Source organism: Mirounga leonina, unplaced genomic scaffold, assembly GCF_011800145.1.
Source record: "Mirounga leonina isolate KUSES-001 unplaced genomic scaffold, KU_Mleo_1.0 Mir_53, whole genome shotgun sequence".
In the NCBI taxonomy this organism is placed as follows: Eukaryota; Metazoa; Chordata; class Mammalia; order Carnivora; family Phocidae; genus Mirounga; species Mirounga leonina.
The window spans coordinates 97,461,781-97,485,273 of NW_023270807.1; the positions used below are offsets into that span (position 1 = coordinate 97,461,781).

The 23,493-nt window shown below is 38.3% G+C and overlaps 1 long non-coding RNA gene across 1 annotated transcript in view; it reads right to left on the minus strand.

Annotated features, from left to right (window-relative positions):
• Nucleotides 1-18,596: 18,596 nt before the first annotated feature.
• The window catches only part of LOC118001018, a 215,746-nt gene continuing 210,849 nt past the window's right edge, over nucleotides 18,597-23,493 (minus strand). The window contains exon 5 of the long non-coding RNA XR_004676607.1: nucleotides 18,597-18,668. This is a non-coding gene — a long non-coding RNA (uncharacterized LOC118001018). The remainder of the gene's footprint in view (nucleotides 18,669-23,493) is intronic.

Sequence of the window (23,493 nt, forward strand, 5' to 3'; positions counted from 1 at the left end):
TCCCCTTGCGCACTAATGTTGTGCTTTGCACATCTTTACTACATACAAGCCAAGTTTATGCAGGAAATCAGTACTTAGTGCTAAAATTCGTGAATAAATGTGATTTCAGTTGCTGTTTAAGTTCAAGGAAGATGCTTTTAACACAAATCTACATGGGCAGATTTGCTGAATTGTCAACTTCAGTGGATGTTTATAGTCTCAGAGTTCACTTGCGACAAAAAAAAAAAGTCAAAGCATTTTTTTTATTAAGCTGGTGGTTATTTCCTTTTCCCTAAAATGTGAAGAAATTCACATGGAGTCTGATTATAACTTTACCATCTGATAAATGGCTTTCCCCTGGGATAGTAAAATATACAAGTGACTTCTCTAGTTATGACATGAGGTTACCAAGGAAAACTAGGCAAACCGTGGGTTCTAAATTTCCTACAATATGTTCAAAGCTAAACAGACAAAACTTCTATGTTGGCATCCTTGCTGGCTGAAATCTACCTGCCTCATTATTTACGGATTATTGTTTTTCCCACCTAATTCCAGTACTTGTTTAATGCTTAAAGGCTCTCATAAAATGCACATAGGTATTGTGTCATCCGTGCTCCTGAGATGAATTTACAGCTGGAATTTACTAGCCTTTAATGACAGTAGAAACTCCTTACTGGAATTCATAGTTGACAATTTATGCCACACAGTTCAACTCTCTGTAAATACTCAGACATACTCACTCATACATACACCAGGAGATTACAAATAATGGCATTCTGCACGGCAGGCAATTGCATTCTGAATAATCAGTGCCCTTTAATATTCTCATAAGTTACTGTGTTCCAATTAAGACTAACATAATTGCAATACTCAACACTGTAAGCTATTGGAATTAAGTCCCCACTGACGTGGAAGGCCCATAAGTAAGAGATGCTCATTTTTGTCTGCCACTCTATCCCCCATGCCTAGGTCAGTGACTGAATTATAGTAGGTTTCTTCCTTAAAAACTTTGTTTTAAAAAATAAATAAATAAGTTGTCTAAAAAATGAAGTGGAAAATGATTCCCTCCTTTTTAAATTCCTTTGTGGTAAAGCAGTGTGGAGGTGGATATCATTTTGGATCAAGAGAAATCAAAATTTTTTTTAGGATTTTATTTATTTAGGGGCGCCTGTGTGGCTCAGTCATTAAGAGTCTGCCTTCAGCTCAGATCATGATCCCAGGGTCCTGGGATCCAGCCCTGTGTTGGGCTCCCTGCTCAGCGGAGAGTCTGCTTCTCCCTCTGCCTGTCCCCCTGCTCTTGGTCTCTCTCTGGCTCACACTCTCTCTCAGATAAATAAATAAAATCTTAAAAAAAAAGATTTCATTTATTTATTTGTCAGAGAGAGAGCACAAACAGGGGGAGTGGCAGGCAGAGGGATAAGCAGGCTTCCGGCTGAGCAGGGAGCCTGATGCGGAACTCTATCCCAGGACCCTGGGATCATGACCGGAGCTGAAGGCAGATGCTTACCTGACTGAGCCACACAGACATCCTGAGAAATCACAAATTTGATTCATATACATTTGATACAGACAGTAGCCAGCTGGGCAGGATTTAAAGGTGAATATTTCCCCTTTACGGGAGAATCTATCATTAACTAAATGTTGAAAAACCACAGTGATTTACAGTTGCTGAAAAACCATAGAGGCAGCAAATTATGGTAGCCAAGGAGAAGAATGGGCAAAGGTTGACACAAAAGGCAGAAGTGAATTCGGGTAGGCACCCTGAACTCAAACTCTCTGTGGGCCATGTTTCTGAGGATAATGCACTTACCTGCTTAGATCTAATGATTAAGCATCTCTCTGGTTGGAGATGCTTGATCTATTGTCCCCAGCCTGTGGAGAGAAGCACACAATGTACCTGGTCCATGGGAAAATACAGTCCTCCAGGACGTGTTAACACTTGGCCTGCTCTGCACCGGGTTCATTACTAGGGTAATACCCACATTTTCTCTCTTATGATGAAAACGTCTGAGTTCTACAGCTCATCCTTTTGTACGTGATCTGTAGGAAAACAGGATGATGGAAACATTTGATGCGTCCTAACAAGACAATGTCTTCGCCAACTAATTCATGACATAAAACAAGCACTTGATGTTCCCATTTATCCTGCTCCCCCTTAGCCTAGCCTAAGTGCAAAAGTACAAACGAGGTTGACTCCATTGGTCCAAGCTAACTCCCTTATTTACAGCTCCCATCCTTTTATCAGACCTGCTCCAGAGGTCTTGCTGAGGAATTCACTGTGCTAATAAGAACTTCTGGATGGATAAAATGCACTTCTCAGATTTTTAAATTAACTCAGAAGATGCCTGCTTGCAAACTCGAAATACTATGTTCTGTCTTTCTAAATAATCGCACTACATTTTGGAACATGAAGATAAGTAAATGGGAAGGAAAGAAAAATAATAATAAAAAGGAAAACTAAAGTGGAAAAAAAAAAAGCCAGAGACTTCACACCCTTGGGGTTTTTCCATCCTCCCAGCTATTTTTGCTTGCTAACTCTGCCATCCAGCACACATCATGGGTGTTGTGTGCGTCTCTGCCTGGGTGATTGACATGGTGCTAGTCACACTCTCAGCTCTAGCGCCACCTTCCTTTCCAAGCCCAGCCAGAGAGGTGTCACTGGAAAGGCTGAAACACTGTATATAAGAGACAAAAAAGAAGGCACTAACTGGGACACCTTGCCCAGGGGAGGGAGGCTACGGAGAAGGCGTGTGATCGCATTCAGACTGGTAGGAGGTGCGTGCCAGGCTTGCTGAACTTTGTTTTCAGTTAGCACTGAACTAAATAGAAACCTGAGGATTTCACCAATTGAAGGGACTTCGGAATTTATCTGGCCCAACATCCTCATTTTAGAGCCAAGACATTTATGGTTGAGATATAACCCTTTGAGGCTAAAATGCAGAACTTGACAATCAGCACTATCCTGCAAAGATCAGTGCACAGAAGGATGGCCAAACTAACACTTTATAGATCCACCTTCCATTATGCAAGATGACTTTGGGTGGCTCAAAGACAGAAGTATATTTTAATAGTTATGTATTGGGGTGCCTGGGCGGCTCACTTGATTGAGCATCTGACTCTTAATTTCAGCTCAGGGCATGATCTCAGGGTACTGGGATCAAGCCCCACATCAGGCTCCATGCTCAGCAGGGGGTCTGCTTGAGCTTCTCTTTCCCTCGCCCTTTGCCCCTCCCCCCACTTGCTCGCGCGCGCTCTCTCTCTCTCTCTCTCAAATAAACAAATCTTAAAAATAGTGACATATTTATTTCCATATGCATTTTAAAAATAGATCAGTACATTGATTGGGTAATATATAATTTTCTGTAAGTGAAAATAAACAAATCCCATGATGTGTCAAGGAGAAATTGCTCTCTTGGAAATGTGGCTTAGTATTTGCCCTTGATTGTCACTGTACCATCTCAGCCACCTCCTTAGAAGTGGAATGGGGCTGAGCTGAAGGCAATCGGAGCTTCTCTGCGGCGCCAACAATGAGGAAGACTCTTCCTAACATCAGAGGTCTTTATTTTTAAGGGAAATTGGGTCACTCACTTAGGTTATGAGAATTCCCCTGGAAGTTACCCCGGAAAATATTAAACCCAACCTTCCTTGAAACAGTAGGAAATTAAATGAATTCTTCACCTATTTCCATCCATGAGTGTCTGTGATTATTGAGAAAAATGAAAAATGGTAATGCCATAACAAAAGTGATATATTTAATATCTAAAATATGTCATGTGGCTGATAAATTAGGTAATAAATTAAAACCTTGTATTAGATAATCCCAATCTCTTATCACAGGTTTTGGGTTGAATAGCAGTAAAATAGGAAAGGAATCAACTTCGAGAAAATCTGGGTTGGGTTTTATTTGGCTGCGGGGGTGTATCATTATTATTTCTATAAACTTTGTAGACTTACATTCCCCCTAAATCAACACAAGTGTTAAATGACAGTATTTTGTCGTTGAATCCAGCCTCTCAGAATGAGTGAAGAATAGATGCCCCAGAATCAGGTCTTATTTCTTTTACCAAAACTAAGATAGATCCTGATAGACTCTTGTGGCACTTTGTAGACACAGTTCTATGAGAAAGTCAGCTGGATGGACTGCTTGCCACCACTGAGCATAGAATGAAGCCTGGTACGGATCTTTGGACCACTCCATTTTAGGGCAACTGCAGTGTCTGCACCACATTCTCAAACAAATCTTCTTCTGATGGAAAGATGCAATGGTGACATCGTGCCTAAGATTCCTGCCCATGAATTTTTTTACTCAACCAAATTAAATGAATAAATATTGAAAGGGCGTAGTATTTGGTGATTGGTTTTCACAAATGACTACAGAATTTTGGTTTTTGCAGGCCTGAAAGATGTGTGATGAGACCCAAGAGATCCCCAGCTACTCTCAGAAAAGACAACCAGAATCCCAAAATTCCTGCTTAGTCACTTCTCAAGAACAGCAGCTGCCTTCTAAGATTTATTCCAAGTCTCCTGGCAGAGGATACACTGCCACATTTTTTGTTTTGTTTTGTTTTGTTTTTTTTGGCTTTTGTTTTTTTCAGAATTAGTTTTAGGCCACTAAATGTAATTTACACCAAAACTCTCAGGCCAATTACTCCTAAAAAACTTTCATATTACCAAGACAATGTGTCACCTGCCTTCTGGAGTAATAACATAATTGACCTGTCAAAATACACTCTTTATGAGCATAAAATATGTTATAAGTTATTAATGGTTTAGATTCAACTGGCTTTCTCATTCCTAGCTATGCCCCCTTTTTTATCAGTATGAGATACAGGTCAACTTAGAACCTTATGGAATTAATAAAAGGGCTTTGCTTCTTCTGAAGGCATAGGTCAAGGATTTCTTCTAAGATGACAACTTCTTGGATACAGGATAAAAAAGTTATGAATGAAACAAAAAGATTCCAGGATTAATCCATACCCACAAATTATATGCGTATGGGTTTATTATTAGGCAAGAGTCCTCAGTAAAATTTTGTGATTATGCAAGTTATAAAGACAAAACCAGGGACACGGTTAAGTACATATTTTCCTCATTTTTCTTTGTACGATAATCTCTAATTTTCAATAACAGTTGTAAGTCAGCCTAATGACTTCTTATAGAAGTAATAAACATTGATTGAACCTAAGAATTTTCTATTTATGACTCACAATGCCTGTTTTTAAGCATTTTTGAAAGCAACATGCTTTTTGCAAGGTCATCATTTGTTGAATAGATATCAGATGTTAAATGGATTCTCTGGGTTAGATCATCTAGCCATGTAACCAAAAATTATTTCACTTACAATTCAGTTCATTGTACTTCTTTTCTACTGCCTTTGGTTCCTTTGACTTGATGTCAGTTCACATATTGATGAACATTGACTTCAACTGTGTGTATGAATTTGGTTTGTTGGGATCTCCTCTCCATGACTTAAACACTGGAATGCTCCAATACTTAATTTTTTGGTGATCTCTTTTAGTCCTGTGGCTTTAAATACCTGCTCTGTGTTGTTGACTTGCAGATTTGTATGTCTGGCCCAGCCATCTCTCTTGGAACACAGACCTATGTGCAATTGTCCACTTCTCAACTCCACTCCATCCATTTCAAACATCTGAAACCTAACATGACCAAAGTAAATGGTTGACCTTCAAATCAAACCTGCTTTGTCTCACATCTTCTCCTTCTCTGTTTATAGCAACTCTATCCTTCCAAGTTCTTTGCCCCAAGTCAGTGATTTCATCTTCGAATTCTTTCTTTCTTACAACCCACATTCAACCTGTCAGCAAATCCTACTCTCCCTACCTTTAAGATATTTCCAGAATCTGAGGACTTTTCACCACACCTACTGCTGCCAGTCTAGTTCAACCTTCTATTAGCTCACCTGGACTTTTGGGGGCTTTCTGGGGTCCTTTCTTTAATCCTTATGGCTTGTGGTTTAGTCTCACCATACAGTAGCCAGACTGATCCTTTTAAAAGTTAAATCATACCATGCCTCTTCTCTGCCTCAAACTCTCTAATGGTTTACCATGTCATTCAAAGTAATGGCCCAAGTCCCAACCTGCCTACAAGGTTCCATATGATCTATCCCCATCTCTAGCCTCCAACAGTCCTTTGACCAATGTCCTACTACTCTCATCCTTGTTGGAGTCTAAATAACCCAGATTGTGAGGAAGGAGAGGAGAGAAGAATAGACTGGAACCACAGACAAAAGTGTTTTGATTCTGTGGGGATTCTTCCCCCCCAAAATTTTTGCATGGCCCATTTATGATGACAGGAGTAAGTTTGGTTGTGAAGAAAATTACATAGTTTCTGGCCATAGCGATGGTGCACTCATTGCCCCTTCCCAGAACAAAGACTTGCCTCTTTTGTCTTTTGTATTGTTGAATGCTGATGCAACACCTAACATATAGTAAAAAAAACAAACACAAAAACAAAAAACAGAAAATGTTTGATTAGTCCTAAATTGCTTTATAGAACACTTGGTTCTTTCAATAATTTTAGCAAATAGCTTTTAAAAATGGAATGAAAAGTATCTTGATCAGTTAATGATATATCACAGCCAATATCCATACATGCATGCTATTTATGGATGTGTTCACCAACGCTGTGATATCCCTGTGCTGCTAACCAAGCAGTTCCTAGGCTTCCTTATTAGTGACTAGGATATCTAATGGCAAGTTTTGTGAGTAGTTGAAAAGCCCATTTCTAGACTTCATTTTAAGGGTTTCTGAATGTGGAACTTTCTCAATATGACCCTTATTTGTGCAGACTTACACCTTTTGTCTTTGAATTTACAGGTAGTTTCCTGATCAAACTTTCTAAGCCTAGGCATCTATATCTGACCAAAGAAATTTCCCAGAATTTATATTTCCTGCACTCTACTGACCCAGGAGAGATCTCTTTCTCTACATATTAAAAACATCATCTATGGGAATAGTTGTTCTTTTAATTTCTGTAACACAAAATTACGCAAGCTTACTGACTAGAAAATTCTCCAGAGGCATTTCGAATGTCAAATTGAGGAGCACATCAGAGAATTTCAGCATGAAATTTCATACCCAACGTAATCCACACCAAGTTGTCTAAGAAATTACAGTACTGGAATCATATTTGGAAAGGTGGTATGGTTGCAAAATGGCATAAGCATTGATCCTTTTATCGGAATGTAAAAATCTCTTTATAAGTTTTAACCTCCAGTCCTGACGGAACGGTGATGGTCAGTGAGATCCTGCAATATTTCAATGGTCTTATAATGTCTCAAACATAGTTCAAGGGTGGCCTGGATGTAAAGCTTTTATGCAGACATATATTTAGGCCCGAAAGACTGAAGGGACATATGTCTTGTTTTCTTTTTCTTATGTTTCATGTGCTACTAATTTATTTTCTGCCAGGTAAAATAGAAGCCGAATGACGAACCTTAAACTTTTCAAAAAGCAGCCCATTTTTATCACAGTGTCCATAGCACCCCTTGCGTGCAATAATCCCTCTGTTTCTAATACTTTTCCCCTTGTTCAGAGAATTCTTACTTGTTCTTCAAGGAGCAGTTCAGGTGTCAATCACTGTCCTATCTTCTCTGAGGAATGCCACCCCTCCCCCACACATCCTGGCCAACGTTAGAGCATCTCTCATATTATTAAGTACTACCTGTCTGTGTCTTTCCTACTGGACTGTGACCCTTGGGATGCCAAACACAATATCTTTTCTATCTCCACATTCTCAGTGCAAAGCGAATAAAATATTACACAAGTTTTGGGATTTGAAGGAGTTAAAACAACTAACATCATAATGTCTTTAGATCAGTCACTCAAAGACCCTTTATAAAATCTATGCTGTGCAATTGTCAATCTCAAGCAAGTATCATTGTGACTTGAGTGACAGTCAGAAGGTCTCAGCTGGTGAGCAGGTCATGCTCAGTGTGCATTTTCTGGCATCTGGGCTGATCTCATTGGCCGGAATTATCTACATTGGATTTTGGACAGCATTTATAGGAGAAGCTACCTTAGCAATTTCAGTAACAAAGTACACCGATCTTTCTAAAAGTGGAGTCAAACTACTTATTCTCACCCTGATTTCCTCTCGCAGAATCCCGTTCACAATGAGACATGTTGGACAATAGAAAAATTAAAGGAATCATCAACAACCCCTCCCACCCACTTTTTTATGACAAAACTACCTTGAACCACCGGTACCCAAACTGCCACTATCCTCAAACCCAGGCAACGCTGGAGGGGACTCAGTAAGCCTTGACCTAGCGCCAAGCTTCCAGCGCCCAGAAACTAGAGAGTTCCTCCACATAAGCATGGACCACAAAGGGATAAACCACTAAAAGGAAGGCCCTGAACTGAAAAGGAGAGAAAATGAGTTTAACAGGTACAGATCCTAATTTCACTACTCTCAGGAGCATTACTTCGTTTCAACAAATAAATATGCACAGCAATATGCTTTCTGGATTTGGTATTCCTGCTCCCTCTGAAGCACAACTGCAAAGGCAGTCAAATATTTTGGCAGGGGAAGGGGACAGTAGCAGTGTCTTTAAAACTCCTAAAGCAGGTAGGTGAGCAGGCGGCGGAGAGGGTATCTCTGGGTCAGGCTCCAAGATCCAGGTTCATTTTATTGATGTTGCTGTAACGTTATGAGAGATGCTGGGGAGGGGCCATACTGGATTTTTCTGGGGTCCTCGCTTGCTAATAGCTATTCACCACTGACACTTGAGCAATTTAACACATTGGAAAATGAGTCTGTGTTTCAAATCCTCTACACCGTGGAACGAAGTGTTTCCAGCTTGTTCTATTTTTGCCGTTGGACCATTTCATTTGAAGACACACTTGGGGAAGATGACAGCACTAATTCAGCTAACAATATTCATTTTGTTTTCATTAGTTGTTTTTGTAGTTTCATGTTTTGATGCTTGATCTGATAAATGCGTAATACCCAGAGGATGCCTCTGTTTGTATTAATAACAGCATCTCATTCACACTTCATCAATGCTAGCACAGCTCAGCTTCACGGTCAAAGGAGCATGAATCAGAAATGTTCATGAGAGGAGGGACATTTCTAATGCAGACGGGAACGATAGGGAGAGGGTGATGTGAGCAGGGAGAAGCGCCCATACTCTGAAGTACAAGGCACGGTACAGGACTAGCAGGCATGGCTTCTCCAAACAGGTCAGTGACTTGGGCGAGTCACTTAAACCACTGAAACCTCAGTCTTTTCATCCTCAAAATGGGTGTTGGTCAGTTATACTACAAATCAAAATTCATGATTTTGTAATTGTCTACTTGTATACATGGAGTTTATGATTGTATCGGCTCTGTTGAGCTTAGCCCTGATGATCCTTGTGATTGCTTAACAGAAAATTTTAGAAGGGAGAAATATATGTTGCAAATAATTTTTGTAGTCAATAAATAATAAATAATAAATAAATAAATAAATACCCATTTAATGGATGTTTGCTTATGTGACAAGCATTATGCTGTTTTATGCATGTTATATTAATTAATTAATCACAACTACCATGCTGTTTGAAATACAAGTATTTGAATTTATTTTATTAATTGCTCATGAATGTTGGCTCAAAATGCCTACATCTGGGAAAATGTATTTATACTTTGGTTATTATCCTTAACAAATTAGGTGAAATTATCTTTACATGTTTGTTTCCCTCATCAGACTTGATGTTTCTGAAAATGAGGGCCTGAGCCTTATGTATTTTTAAATTCTCAGCACATAACCCAATGTTATATACAGAAAAAAATAATAAACACTGGCTATACATAATTTAATGAATAAGCACTTCCCCAAAACCAATTTATCCTGAAAATTTACCTCGGTATCTCCTCTTTTGTGAGTCTCTGAAAGAAAAAAGGTAAAAAAAAAAAAAAAAAAAAGGCAAAGGTTTAATTCTGTTTAAGTGGAAAGCGAAAAGCTGAAGCAGAAAAAGAAACTGAATATTTAAAATATGGTTAAATATCCACACAAAGGAGGAAATAGTGCTATCAGCAGGAAACTAAATCCTACCAATGAGGTAGGTAGCCTGAAAACTACTTTTTGAAATGTGTATGTTCTTTATCTGATATAATTACAGGAAAAATTTTAAGAGCATTTTCTATGGGATGACTTACATTAACCTCAAGTACCTTATCCAGTTCTATGATAAAGGGCATTTAAAAAGCGGGCCACTGTTATGGTCCAGGTGACCCATGGGGAACTGAGCCCAGTAGCAGCTGAAAGAACATGGCATTAGAAGAGACAAACAAAGTAATCTGGTTGTAAACCATGGCATAAAACGTGAAGGCTTGAAAAGAGACCGGAACCAAGAGTTGTACCGTCATAGTAGGATGTCTCCTTGCTCATCCCCAGGGTGAGTAGCTATGTTGCTCTCATTCTCCTCATCCTCCTTACTCATTAGAATACCAGAGTAAATAATATCCCAGTGTAGTTATGTGTATGGAAGACGAATCTATAGTTACCCCAGGTTAGATTTCTCATCTCCTTACAGAATGTGTCTACGTCAGTGGCCATGAGTCATACCAAATAAATGACCATCACTCCTTAACCAAGCTCTTAAAATATGTACAAAAATAGCTACTTCACTTAAATCCCCATTGAGTCCTTCTGTTGTCTTTGAATGCTGATTCAGAAGGATTATTTAGTGTTTAAAATCTTCATGCTTTCTTTTTTATTCCTTTTCTTATTGTTTGGGATGGGAGAATAAAGAAATCCAAGTCATATTGCAGGGACTCACATGAGCATAAGCATTTCTTTTTTCTAGGCAATTTAATTGTTCTTACGATTAAGGAAACAGGAGAATGAATCAGTCGCTCTTTTGCACAATGAGAAGAATATTGTGTAATCAATAACAATTTTGCATAAAGGAATTTCTTTTATTTAGGTGGTAGAGATAACATTAAGTGGTGATCATCTCTGCATTCCTCCTACTTTCATCAAATAGCTCCTTGGCTCTGTCACTAAAAGACAGGAGCACCTTGATGGGAATCTGAGCTTGTGAAAATCAATGAACAAAACTCATTGTGGGTTTTTTTTTTTTTTTTTCCAGTTTCTCCCTGTCCCAGATACGCTCTTCTCCCTTTGATGCCTTTCTCTGCCCCAGGAGACTGATTCCCCTGCACTAGCAGGCTCCCTGCCAACTCTGCCCTACTAGTCAGGGGAATGAGAGGTTAGGTTGCCCTCTTCCTCCCTGCTTTGGACAGGGCCCCTTCCCCACCACAGCTCCTACCTGGCAGCCCCTCTTCCCTGCTCAAGCTCTCTCTGATTCTGGGAACACCAGTTTTTTGCCCATTTCCCTTTAGACCAGAGGGTGGTATCAGCTTCCTGCTGTTGCTTATCTCTCAGTGTCTAATACCCTGTCTGTTCCCTGACCCAGCAATTCATTCCTTCATTAAATTCTCTTCACTGGAGTGGATTCTATTTTCTACTGAGCCTTGACTGATAACAATGGTGAACGTGAAAGTAGACCAACTGAAACATTTCCATTCCGATCTCAACTCTGTTGAAATATCTATGAAGAATAACAGCCCTTCTCTTTGTGTAACTGAGGCTGGGTAGAAATAGTTTAACAGTCATGCCTGGGTCTCTGTAGCCAGAAGGGATTTTTCATCCTGGTAATCAGGGAGCACAGTGATGTCCATGGATTTTGTATACTGGAGCGCTGCTTCTCCTGGGTCCCACTGTGGAGTCACCCGTCTTGCCAAAGGGAATGGGCTATCATACTCCCTCTTACTGATTTGAGAACAGGGACAGAGCGACACTCAGAAGGCAATCAGAGAGCAGGGCTGTTGGGGCCATATTGGAGTCTTGAGACAAAATGAAAAACCAGTAACACTGATCACATCTTGATGTGAGTGTTTTATATTTGGTTCATCGGGACTTTTTGTGTTCATCACAACTTTAAGTGTTAATATACTGAATTTTAAATTTTTCACCTTGATAACTGAGTTGGTTGGTACCTTCCATTATATCCTGTACCCGAGGTGAGTGCCTCACTGCCCTCTCCATAGTCCAGACCCTAATAGAAAGACTCAGAAAATGGAAACCTCCCTCAAAGTGAAAGAGAGCCAAGGTAGGTTATGGTATTGTTATTAAAGAAGTAAACTTGGAGTTTAGGCAGACTTAAGTTTGGATTTTCCCCCTGCCACTTACCAGTTGTAACCTTGGGGAAGTAGTTTAAACTCTCTAAACTTCAATTTCCTCACTGCAGGATGAAGGTGATAGTATAAGTCAACAAACCCTGGTCTGCATGACAAACCCAAAATATTCTAGAGCCAAATGGTCATTCATACATTCCGCACAAGCAAATTCTGACTGAACTGAAGTAAGGCAATTCTTAGTCTTTCTATATTCCCAGTATAACATGAGTACTTACTGGCTACTGCCTCAGATCTCACGGTGGGGGGAGGGGGAGACACCAATTAGGTGTAAATCATGTGGCCCATACAGCCTGTCTAAAATCTGAAAGTTCTGAATTTTAAAACTTAGATGAGCCTCAGGCTATGGAGAGTGACGGTGAATCTGTAATAGATTTTCGTGGGGATTCAATGACACGCTGCCGGAGAGTGCACCACAGAATGGGGGCACCGGGGGCATGCTCACTAGAACACAGGCTTTCCCAGAACCCTGGAGACTCTGAAGCAGATATTCCATTCTGGGGCATCCAGGCCCTGACACTGTTGGCTCCCTGTGAAAGACTCATCTTGCAGGCACTGAGTTGGGTTCCAGAAGCAAAAAGGTTGTTATATAAACCCTTCTAGAAAATGACGCCAAACCCCGAATTTGAAAAGGCAGTGGCATGGCAAGAATGACGGTTTGTCCTCTTTGTGGGCACATTACCTCAGGCAGCTGCAGGCTCCTATTACATTTTGGGGGAAGCCAGGAAGCTATGTTGAGATGCGTGGCCTATGCTCCTATCCTATGTGACTACCTCTCTTCTGATTAGGTTTGCAGCTTTGGCTAATTAAATCAGGAACTTAATGTAACTTTGAAGTATGTACATGGGTTGGGAGTGGCTCTCGTCCTGTCAGTCTGTCACCGAGCTGAAACACTGCAGTGCTCGATAAACATTGTCTATTACTGTCATCTTTATCATGATTATTTCCTCACTGGCAACAGGCATTTTTCAGAAGTGAAGCTTTCTTAGAAATCAGTTGATTTACAGTATAATCTTTGAGCAATTGCAGATGCAGAGACCAAAATTTCACTGTAATTATGACTAAAAGCTTGATAGAAGGAAAGGGGAAACGTCATCCAGTCTGGGTGGGATGCTAACTCTATCAGCAAAACATGAATGATGAAGAGACATCCAGACTGGACCATAACAGAGACAATTCCTTTCCTCGCACATGACTAAGGATTTTGCCCATTTCCGGTAAGCATCAGAAGGTAATTTCAAAGCCTGTTTTAAATTCTTCAGCGTTCCTTGTTTTTAATTATGCCTAAATTAACTTGGGAGAACAGAATAGTTTTTATTCTACAGGGTGGGTTTAGTCCTTGTCATTTTTTAAACTGTCTACACATTGTCTTTGTAGTGTCAGATGATTAATCTGGCTGAAGAACCCATCTGTAACTTCAGTCAGACTCTGGCACTCAGACTGGAGCCTTGAACCTGGGGAGTTACCTGGGAAGGTGACACAGTGATGATACGAACACCCCTCGGGCTTGCTGAGATTAATGGGGAGTCTGTGTACTGATCAAAATCATCTCATGACATAGACAAGGAAAGCAAATCACTTCTCTCATGGTGTCTATTTTTCTCATTTATAACATTTGGAAGTTGCACTAGAATTTTTTCAATTCTCTTTTCTTTTTGCTGAACTATAATATTACTTTTTTAAAGGAGGAAGCCAAAATATGACAGTTACAAAAACCGAGGCATTCTGTTTGAAGAAGTCGAGGTGCAGAGGCCCCCCCACAAAGCCCCTATCCCCAGGTTGCCTGCTCCCTCCTAGTGCATTTACAAAGCAGGTAAGACTCCAAAGGGTCTTAGAATCAATGGGCCAGATGGCTCCTAAGAAAGAATTCTTTCTACTCGAGCAACATTCTAAATCCACAAATCTTTGCATCTCGAATAGTTACCATTTACAAAGTGTCTAAGACGTACAAGGCCTGGAGTAAGCATTTTATACACAGTACCCTATTTAAGCTTTAGAAAGACCTTGCAAGGAAAGAACCACTTATCCCCTGATACAGATTAAGGAAGGGTTTAAATAACTTTGCTGAGGTCACAGAGCCACTAAGTTCAGCTGACCCTAAAGCCCCATATGTTAACCAGCATGTCTATCACAGAATCCAAAAGAGAAAAATTAGCCTTGTGGATAAATTTCTGGAAATAGTTTGGCCTGAAACTCAGCTTAAAAGGACCTGGGCTTCACACTGGTTTCTTTTCCACTCTGTATAGTAGCTTTCTCTCCCCTGCCACCGCCCCCAACTCCCATTGCCTCCCCTAACCCCCATTGCATTCCACTCCCCTCCTCTTTTCTCTCCAAACCACCTCTCTAGGTCTCTAGAAATTTATGGCAGGAAACATGGCCACTGGCAGCTGCCCAGTCTCAAAGCTTATACCCTAGCAATCCAGACAGCAAATGCCCAGGGCATTTCTGAATCTTTTCACAGTGGGTCCATTCAAGGGGGAAGAATAAGGGCGCAATATGGCTATTACTGCAACAGATGCATAGCAGTCCTCATAGAAGAGAGATGCTAAGGTACTAGCACTCTGAACAAAGTATTAGAAGGTGGGTTCATTTCAGAGAAAGATGGTCCTGACTGGGTATGAAAAAGATTGCTCTTGTTTTTATTTTCTCACTGAAATAATTATTATTAAGTACCTGCTTTGGTCATGCTGTATGAATGTGTAAAAATCTGGAAGTCCAAGTATGCAGTTTTATCTAGAGTTTTCCACTCACTACTTGTACAAATTACCACTTGAAAAATGACTTCTCTGCTAGTTCAGTTTGTTTGTTTGTTTGTGGGATGGTTGTGTTTTTGGTTTTATTTTTTGGTTTTTGATATATTAAATGAAACCATATTCTTTAAAGAGTTCTTGATCACTAACATTTTCTAGGTTGGTAGATCTGTTCGGAAAATATTAGTAATGCCAAATATAAGTCCACGCATTGGGGAGATCAAAACATACAAACACTTTTCATATGTGTAGTTGCTTAAGTTTTATATTTGACCTTTTCTACAATTCTGTTGGATGCTAGTCCAGATGTCACGATGGCCTTACACTTCTGTGCAAGGAAGAAATACACCAAGAGGTTAAGTAATTTGTTCATAATCACATAAGTGACACCGTGGCTTGAACTCAGGTCTCCTGATTTAGAGTCGGTATGCCCTGGTCATCTGGATAATTTTCCCTAGCCATCAGAAAGGCTCAGTTTTAGTCATTGTCATTCTCCATCTGATATAGCTTCCTAGTTCTAATGAGATGGAAACAGAGTAGATGCTCTAGAGGTCTGTCTGCCCCCCCTTCTTTAAAGCAGCTTTTCCTTTGGCATTTCCAGGTGGTGTGATCAGTGTTGCCACCTGTAGAAATGCAACTTACCTCATTCTGGAATATCAGTCAACAGAACTTCTAGGTCTGGTCTGTTTAACAGTCCATAAAGGGGAACTGTGAACACCTAATCCTAATAAGTTCATTGTGTTTTATAGATGGGGGAGGGGGCATAAAAGAAAAGAAAAACACAAAGTAGGCAATGAATCTTATCTGTAATTTGCTGTTTCATTTGCTCCCAGCTCACCTCTTGTACCCGAACCAACCATCTATCTCCTCCTAAACAAGGTTACTTAGTCAGGATACCCAGTGATATTGTGCCTTGTATAATAAATTCTCTGCTCAAAAAAGTCCCAATAATGTAATCTTTTCAGTTTTGAAGGGGAAAAACTAGCTTTAGCTTAAGAAGAATTTCTATAGTTCAATCATTTCAGTATCAATCACCACATATGTACCTAAGTCAATTTTAGATCAGACCTTAAGTTGGTTCAGGAAAGAAACAATATCAGGACAATGAAATAATAGAATAAATATCTATAGAATAAATATATAGAGAATAATAGAATAAATATAACCATAGCCCCCATGCGTGCATCCCTTTTACTTCTCCCTTTTTAATTGTTTGAATTCAGCTTTTGTATCTATCAGTGAGTATCAAAATAGCATTATTAAGAGAGATTATTGCCCTCCTAAGCGTCCAAACCAATGACCCTTTTCCCAGTTCTGATCTTTGAACTTTACATAATATCTGACTCTAGTAATCACTCCTCATTAAAATGTTCTCCTTCTCTGATTCTGAGGATAGGAAGCCATTGTATTGCTTTCACCTTTCTGAAAGTCCCAAGTACCTTCCTTCTTCACTTGCTCCCAATGTTAATTTTATCTTCCTCTTCTCTCTCTCTACCTCAGATTCATATCTTGTTCCCAGCTTCAAATATCATTATAGGAAAGACCTCCAAATATAAATAATAGTAAATTTCCTAGTAGAAAGAAATGAAACAGGAGAAGGGATGGTACTGTCCAATGCACACACTGCTAATCACCCACTGAAAAGAGAAGCCGTGTGTTTCCTGAAAAAGGTACAGGCTGGATTCACAATTTATAAACTGTTCAAATTTTTATTCCTGTTTATAAAGCTAATAGAGATCCCCCTACTGCTTTTGGGGAACTTTCTTGAATCCTCTTCACATAAACTTAGCCTCTTTGTTTCTCCTTTCCAAACACACAGGAATCTCTATTATCTGGACTTGATATCTAACATTTATTGATGTAAGAGTTACTGGGTTTTGAATATTAACTCATGATTTTCATGTCATGCTACATAGAAAGAGACCATGCACACAATAAAACCTGAGCAAGTAAAACTTACAAAAACTAAGTGTGAATCTCTATGAAAAATATTAAAATGAAATTGTTTCTGGTAGTTTTATAGATATCCTCCCCAGACCCTGCACACTTTTATCTGCATAAAGATTCTTCTTTTTTATATGAATTGCAACTTTCACAGTTACTGTGAGTAAGAGAACACTGAAGGGAACATGAGTGTCTGAGGCAAGATTCAGGTCCACATAGAGGCTCCACAACCTTCTAGTTCAACCTCCATTTCTTTATTTCTGAAGCAAAATTATCGTAAATGCCTGTTAACATTCTTGGAGGGATTAAAGGTAATGGTGTAAAATGAGTAAAATACAGTAGATGCTCAATAAAAAGGCATTGCTTTTACAGTGAGCGCCTCCACGGTAGTGCAGAAGGACCAGGAGGCTAAAGGAAGTGCACATGGAATGAAGGAAGGCAGCCTGTAATTAATTCAAAACCAGGAAGCCGAGTAGGAGACAGATCAAGATATCCTGCTTTCTACTTCTATTCAGTATTTGCAACAAGTACAATTACAACTTTAAGGTTTTTTTTAATTAGTGTTATAATGGAAAGAACTAAACAATATGGCAAAACCCAAGATGGTTGATGGTTCTGGTGTATATGACAAGAAAAGTCAAGAACTGTGAGGACTGCCTAGGTGGTGTGTTGTTCCATGCACAGGTGTCAAATAGGTGTTTGTTTACTGGCTTACTTGCATTATAAGATCATTTAGTCTTAGCCTCCTTTATTGAAAGGCTGGATGTGAGTATAGCATGATTATTAAGAGAACCTGAACAATGAGCCTTATCAGGTTTAGATGCAGGAAGGGAGGGGTTGGTGCTGTGTATCTGCCATCCTTGGTCATCTGTGAGTATTCAGGTACATTTGCATAGCTATATGGGTAGGTTTTTAAATTTTTCTCAGGTCTCTCTGAAATAAACTTTGATATAAATGCTCTGTGCTCCCATAAGCCTTAGTAGATTCAGATCTTCATGAAGTGAAAGGGTGTTTCCTCTGCTTTAAAAATCAATCACTGCAAACAGCAGAGGGAACTTGAACTCCCTCATATTGATGTCAAGCTTAAAGAAAAGAGAAAAGAATTCTTAATCTCAGGAAACAAACTTGCTGGAGTGATGGGGGGGTGGGAGGGATGGGGTGGCTGGGTGATAGACATTGGGGAGGGTATGTGCTATGGTGAGCGCTGTGAATTGTGTAAGACTGTTGAATCACAGACCCGTACCTCTGAAACAAATAATGCATAATATGTTAAAAAAAAAAAGAAGAAGATAGTAGGAAGGGAAAAATGAAGGGGGGGAAATCAGAGGGGGAGACAAACCATGAGAGATGATGGACTCTGAGAAACAAGCTGAGGGTTCTAGAGGGGAGGGGGGTGGGGAGAGGGATTAGCCCGGTGATTGGTATTAAGGAGGGCATGTTCTGCATGGAGCACTGGGTGTTATACGCAAACAATGAATCATGGAACACTACATCAAAAACTAATGATGTAATGCATGGTGATTAACATAACATAATAAAAGAAAAGAAAAAAATAAATACTGTTTTAAACATCAAAAAAATAAAATAAAATAATAATAATAATAATAATAAATTTAAAAAATAAAGGATCTATTGGGTAGTTTAAAAAAAAAGAAAAGAAAAGAGAAAAGAAGATACCTTACTGCATGAGGATGAACAACAAAATCCTAGCAACTGACCTTTGACTGAGTAGTTATAGGAAGATGCTCTGTTTGTTTCCCTGAGCCAATTGAATCATGATGCTCCTTGTACCCTGGAAAAATATCAACTTCAATTAGAAGTAAAAAAAAAAAAAAAAAAAAAAAACCTGAACAGAATGTTTGATCAATTAATGGCTTCATCTTAATCACATCTTTTTTTTTTCTTTCTCATTAAACTTTTGTTTTAATGGGTCTCAAAATTCTGTGACAGATTTTTGGTCAAGTTGTTTCCATTAAAAAGTATTTCATCACATCCTTCTTTAGCAGGATAGACCTAAAAGAGTAGGCCTATAACAAAAGCTACAAAACAACTACCCTACCTTAGGTTATTCCTAGAAAGCCTTGGGTACATTGCCTAGAAAATGAACAAAGAAATCATGATACTGTTTAATCAATTTTCAAATATCCAGAAGTTGATTATTCCACTTGTGGATCGTTCATATCTCTGTTCTCCTTCCGTTCTCTTTGGCTGAATGCCTTTTGGCTATGATAGTGTCCCCATGCACTTCCACAAGAATATGGGTAGGAAGAGAGATCAGCAAGCATACAAATCAAGAGACACATAAACGTGAGAGAATAGTAAGCACTTTAGCTAAATGAGGCTCACCTATTACCTATAGATCTAAAAATTTCATGCTTTCTGTAAAATCATAGTATGATGTCTTGCCAGCTCAGGACTTTGTATCATCAGCATTTGATAAATCTCAGTAGAAAGAAAAGATAGCACAGTGGCAGAGATCCCAGCTGTAGAGCTGAGTTCCCTGTTTTCACACTGAATTTCTAACCTTAAAGTTGATTGACTTACTCACTTGACCTCTCTATGCCTTAGTTTAATTATCTCAAAATAGCATTGTTATAGACCATATTGTTATCCAAACATGCGTTAAAGGGGCAAAGTCTGAAGATGAGGTTGGACCAGGGGAGAAAGATTAATTGAATTTCTGCCATTTTCACAGCTCCTGACCAACAGCAACAAAGGCAGCTATCTATTATGGAGAAAACATATATACCTTCCCAAACAGAAAATCTATAGACATTGGGACATTCCTCTCAAACACCCTCTCACTAATGTGATTAGTCACCATGAAAAAGGTGACTCCATAACTGATGCCCCCTTGGCAGGAAAGGATAATCTCTACCTTTCCAAACTGGACTCTGGTACCATTATTCAAATATTAAGAAAAGCTGCACAAATTTTATTAAATGACCCAGCTGTGATTGACAAAAGATTCAATTTTCTTTCTACCAGTCTCAGGCTACTGAATCCCTGAAATGTGGAATATCTGATGTATGATAAAGCTAAATTGTCCAACTTATATCTTAGGAGAAGGATCTGAAAAAGTCCCCTGCAAAATAGGTAGTAAGCCCTAGAATAAAACTGCACTATCTGGGGGCATAGGGGATCAAACTTACATAAATGCGTGTTACTCAAATAATAGAGGAAGAGTGGAAAAACTAGGCAAGAAGGATTATTTAAAAGTTAGAAAATGAATATAGCACACAAAAGCTAGATTTAAATATTGATTCCAGATTTTTTAGAGAGCAAATGCTTTACAGTCTCAAGAAAATTAAAAAAAAAAAACAGACTTTGTAAAACAATAAATAAAAGACGAGGTAGATCACTGGCTGAATAGGATAAATCGAAGAATTAAAGAAAAAATTTTAAAGAAGAACTTCTGGCAAAAGATGAGCAAATGAGCTCTCTTTAAAACCATGGAAATGGTAAAATAATGTAGAATAGAGAAACTTTCATACCCAATGAAGCTAGGAATGGCTATAACCCAAACAAATTTTAATTTGCTTAATTTGTTAAACAATTTAATTTGTTTAATTTCCAACAAAATTGAGAAAAGGCAGAGTGCCAATACATCATAATACCTATAACTCTGAAAAACAGCCTGGAGATCAGAAAGGGGGAGGAAATATATGGTCAGTTTTGCTGCTGCTACATGAAGTTAAAAGAGCGCTAAGTCAACACCAAATGCTGAACAGAGGATGGGAATGCACAAGAGCTTTCTTCTAAGTCACTACAGTCTCCCACTCAGCAGAGGGCATGCTTACTGCAGGAGGGACTCTAGGCTTTGACTCACCCAACCAGAATCCTTAGGACTGGAGACTATGAATCTGCTTTAACAGCATTATGGGAGCTTCAGATAATGGGAATTTAAGGATTATGGTGATTCACATGCTAATTTTATATATATGTATATATATAGTGTTAATATGTTTATATATTTGTATTTATTATATTTATATATTATATATTTTAATGTGAAATACAGCAAACAGAGAGAGAGAGGGGAGAAAGACAGATAATTAAAAGTGCATGTGTGTGTGTATGTACAATATATACGGCACTATTTCTTGTGCATATCACCATAAAGAGAATTCACCATAAAGTATTCAAAGATCATTCATAAAAGATGATCATATATTAAGGCTCAAGGAAAACATTAATAAATACCGAAAGGTACAAATAATCGGATCACTTTTCTTCATCTAGAATTCAATAACCTAGCAAATAATAACATAAATGTAAAGCAAACATCCCAACCTTTTTGAAATGTAAAAACTCCCTCTCACAAAATTTATGACTGAAAGAACAAATCAAGGTTAACATTACAGAATAATTACAAAATAATAAAAAGGAAAACATTTTTAAAACAAAGACAGAGGGGCGCCTGGGTGGCTTATACGGTTAAGCGGCTGCCTTGGGCTCAGATCATGATCCCAGGGACCTGGGATGAAGCCTGGCTCCCTGCTCAGCGGGGAGTCTGCTTCTCCCTCTGCCCCTCCCCGCACTCATGCTCCCTCCCTCCCTCTCTCTCTCTCAAATAAATAAATAAAATCTCAAAAAAAAAAAAATAAAACTAAGTCATATGAGCAAAGCTGTACATACAGGAAGAAAATTGTCTTAAACATATCACTAAATAATAATGTATTTATTAAATAAGGCATTCGGTTCAAGAATTCGGAACAAATACACTAAGGAACAAACCTGTAAAGAAGGCAAAATGAAAGAATGAATAAAGAGGAAACCAGAAATTAGCAAATACAAATGAACAGAAAATAGAAGACAAAAATTGGAACTGGTAAATATATATGAAAGTACATTATTTGCAGGAGGGTGGAAAACTTACTTTAAAACACATACCATTAGCTAATCATTAAGAGGGAAAAAAGGGGGAAAGAAGCACAAATGCTTCTTAAATTAAAATTAAAATATAAAAGAGAAAATACTAAAATATACAAAGAAAAAATTCTGAATATGTAAAGGATTATTTTATATAACTCTGAAAATAAGAGTTTTAACCATGAATGAAACTGATAGTTTTCTAGGAAAATATAAATTATCAAGAGAAATCCAGAACATATGAGAAACCTACACAGACCAAAAAGAGTAAGTGAAATAAAGTTACTCCCCCAAACTGCCAGTTTTCATAGAAAATCCTTCTAAATCAAACAGAAACAATTTTTATGTTATTTAAATATTTTCAGATCATGGAAAGATGAAAGCTTCCTATTATTTTGTCAAAGCCAGAATAAGACTCATATCATAACCGGACAGAGATGTTTTCAATATTTTTTGAAAATATAAAATAAATGAATATTTAACTCAAGTAGTTTGAATAATTAAAACACGCAATGAAGTCAGCATGAAGAAATTAATAAAAAATAAAGAATAGTGAATTAAAATGAGAAAAAACAGATTTAATAAGTAAACACAAGAACTAAGAATGTGAGGATAATAATATGAATCACCATATCCTAAGGTTCTCTTAAAAAGGCACTGAAGTATTCTTCCTCTTCAAATCTCCAAGTTTTTTCTTTCTTCTTTTTACAAAATACCAAATTTTATTTAGAAATAATACAACATGCTCCTAAAATGTATTCTTATTCCTAAAATGGGTAAAGCTCCATCTCTTAGAATTCAGCTCAGCCAAATTAATATGTCCTATTAATAATAGGACTGGCGTTCAAAGAGGAGATGATCACTGTTTTCCTATAGCTCAATCTAATAGGGAAGACAAACCTATACAGAGAAATGCACTCTAAGGGTAGTAAGCATGTAGTAATGGAGTTAAAGGAAAAGTAATAATCCATTGCTCTTTTCTTCCTATTGAACAAAGACAATTTATTCTGCTCGAGACGATTTATTGCACAATAAACTAAAAATTGAAGTGATGTGATTTGAGTTACTGTTGTATATTAATGTCATCAAATCATAGAGAAATCACTTCATTTTCTTGAGCCTCAGCTCCTTCATCTCAGAAACTAGGGTAATGACTATACCTACGTACTGAACTCATTGGGTGTGAGGCGCAAATGAGATAATGTTCCTGAAAACCCTTTTAAATGTGCTATATGCAAAAGTTATTTTCATTAAAACCATCAGCATCAAAGTGTAAAGGATTGTGAATTTTGCAGGTATAGTTGAATTTCACACTTCTTCCATTTGGTCTAGAAAACCATCTTCAGTCACCACTTTTTAAAGTCAACACTTTCTTAAATGAATAGTGTACAAAGGATCCGATTCACAAACATAATGGCTGTTCTTCATCTTAAAGTCGTAGTCATACCCTAAATTAGTTAAGATCAGTATGCGATCCAGAGTGTCAAGTTCTTTGTAGCTTACATAATGAGGCTCTTTAGGAGATGCTGTGCTTACTCTTTCTGACTATATTCATTATTTAGACAATGGTTATTAATCATGTACTTACAATGTAATGACAATTACAAAACAATAGTTCTCCAAACTGACCTCAGGTTAACAGATCCTGCCTACTCTGCTACAGTGAATGCTCACACTAATACACCTTCCAGAATGTTGACATTCTGTTCCTATCTTTGAGTGATATGCTTACTAAAAGTTGATGT